The following is a 3,104-nucleotide window of genomic DNA, read 5'->3' on the forward strand; positions in this document are numbered from 1 at the left end:
AGAATTCAGATCAGATCTATTTTATGATATTTAGTTTCAGATTTTTTGGTGTTAATTTGATGATATGGCATATTTATCTGCGGTGATACAGGAAATCACAACAACTGATTTTTCAATTTGGAGGAAAAGATGAAGGAGATTTGTATTAAAAACTATCTGCTTGGGCGCCTGGGTGGCTCAGTGGGTTAAGCCTCTGCCTTTGGCTCAGGTCATGATCTCAGGGTCCTGGTATTGAGCCCTGAATTGGGCTCTCTGCTCAGCAGGGAGCCTGCTTCCCTCTCTCTCTGCTTGCCTCTCTGCCTACTTGTGATCTCTGTCTGTCAAATAAATAAATAAAATTTTTTTAAAAACCTATCTGCTCTATTCACCTTAGGAAGCAAGAATGTTCTAGGTGTCCCATGTCTTGATAATCTTTCTAATTCATCATTAAATTGGGACCAAGAGGGGTGCCTGGGAGTCTTAGTGGATTAAAGCCTCTGCCTTCAGCTCAGGTCATGAACACAGGGTCCTGGGATGAAGCCCTGCATCAGGCTCTCTGCTTGGCAGGGAGCCTGCTTCCTTCTCTCACTCTCCACCTGCCTCTCTGCCTACTTGTGATCCCTGTCTGTCAAATAAATAAATAAAATCTTTTAAATAAATAAATAAATTGGGACCAAGAAAGCTCAAAATGATGGAAGTGAAGACTAGAATACTTTAGACTGATGGCAGCTGAGTTCACGCCCAAGAGCCTGGAGCACAAGTGACAGAGCATTAAAAAAGGCAAAAAAAAAAAAAAAAGAAAGAAAGAAAGAAAGAAAACCACCAAAATGGGGGCTCCAATCCAATAGCTCTTCTAGGGTTTTTTTTTTGGATCTCAAACAGTGAAAGCCTTCTGCCATAAACAGCTGTGAAGTTTGATTTTTTTTTTTTCTAAAAGATTTTATTTTTTTATTTGACAGAGAGAGGTCACAAGTAGGCAGAGAGGCAGGCAGAGAGAGAGAGGAGGAAGCAGGCTCCCTGCTGAGCAGAGAGCCCGATGCGGGACTCGTTCCCAGGACCCTGAGATCATGACCTGAGCCGAAGGCAGCGGCTCAACCCACTGAGCCACCCAGGCGCCCCTGAAGTTTGATTTTTAACATGCAATGTTTACTGAGCCCTAGCTACCCACCAGGCACTATGATAAGGTGCTCACTTAAACCCCATGACTAACCAGTGAAGAGGGTACTACCATTAATCTCATTGCACAGATGAAATGAAACTTGGAGATATTAAGCAACTTGGCGAAGGGCATCCAGAGCGGCAAGTGTGAATGCAAGTATGCGTGTTGCATATGTGCATACCCACGGGTGTGGGTGTGTGTGTTTGGGAGAGAAATAGTGTGTCACTTTTGGCAAAATGCTAAATCATAAGCATGGCCCCCACTACTTTCCCTCTCCCCACCCTTCTCTACTCTTGCTACCTCCACCATATTGTGCAGGTGGTCCCTCTTCTTTCTTCCTTGTAATAATGGAGAACATAATACCAATGGTATTGCCAGAAATAGCTCTTCCTGGGTTAGAGTAAATTGCATTTGCACTAAATGGGCCTCCTGCTTCTTCACATGTCACCCTGAGCAGCAAAGAAGGCTTGGCCAAAACAATGAGGGAATGGTACTCCCTGCATCCTTTGTTCTGCTGTTTATGTTATCACCATGTGGCAGACTTAGGCACCCTTTGCACCTGCAGATTTTTCCATCCCATACAAGGCAACTAAGTGGGACCAGAAGGCAAAAAGATAAGGGCATTCATCTTCAGCAAAAAACCTTTATCAAAGAAGTAAGTCATAACATCATGTTAAGTAGTAAGAATAAGATACACAGCCTCTACCCGCACGATCTACGTAGGTTAGGGATACAAGACACAGACATTGAAAACAATAATGTAAGGTAGAAAACTGTCATGTGAGGAGTACTGACGCATAATATGGAAATTCAGAGGAAGAAATAACAGTATTATTTTTAAAGAAATGTTAAATTAGGGGCACCTGGGTGGCTCAGTGGGTTAAACCTCTGCCTTTGGCTCAGGTCATAATCTCAAGGTCCTGGGATCAAGCCCTGCATCGGGCTCTCTGCTCAGCAGGGAGCCTGCTTCCTCCCCTTTCTCTTTCTCTGCCTGCCTCTCTGCCTACATATGATTGCCGGCAAATAAATAAATAAAATCTTTTTTAAAATTTTAGAAAAAAAAAGAAATGTTAAATTACAGATGACAGTAGGAAGATGACTTTACTAGTATCACAAAGCTAGTTTTGAAAGAGTTGGAGTAAAGTCCAGCTCTCCTGATTCATTATTTCATGAACATATGCTACCATGGTACTAAGAAAATAATCTTAACAAAAGCATTAGTTAACACGTTGGAGGTATTGTCTATATGCTGGTCATTTTACACACATTATCTTATTAAATCCTCATAAAAACCCTAGGAGACAGGTATTATATTCCTCCCCCATTTTACAGATGAGAAAATTCAGGTGCAGCAAGGGTAAGTGATTTCCCCAGGGTCCTACCATCAGAAAGTTGCTGATCCAGGACTTAAATCAAGGTTCCTAACCACTTATAATGAAGAATTTGATGGGAAAGGATGGTGGAGAAGCCAGAAGGGGAATGACAGACGAAATCTTAGAGCTAGAAATGGACATTCCTGAAAAGTGAGTGCTTTTACTGGAAGAGGAAATTCAAGGAGAGGAGTTGGAAAATACAGTTAGAATCGAGTATGAAACAGACAGAAGCAGGGCTTGCACGTCCCTTGTGGCAGGAAATATTCTGTGTGTCTATTGTTTGGTTGGGAGAGAGTTAAGGGACAGAAGATGGGAACTCAACAGTTCTATAATCGTTGGTTTTATTTTGTTTTGTTTTTAAGAATAATCTAATCATAGACAGAATGAAGAGGGAGAGGCCAGTGGCAGGGAGACTGGTGAGCAGCTGAGTGCCACAGCATAGAAGAATCATGAGTCTTCTCCAGGTGTCCCCCAGCTTCCCCGGGGGTGGGGGAGCACACAGCCACAATCCACTTCCCAGTCTCACCACAGAGCATCCAAAGAAACTAACGCTCTCCATTCACCTCTCCTCACAGGCTGCAGAACTTCCACAT

Source organism: Neovison vison, chromosome 14 (genome assembly GCF_020171115.1).
Source record: "Neovison vison isolate M4711 chromosome 14, ASM_NN_V1, whole genome shotgun sequence".
Taxonomy (NCBI): Eukaryota; Metazoa; Chordata; class Mammalia; order Carnivora; family Mustelidae; genus Neogale; species Neogale vison.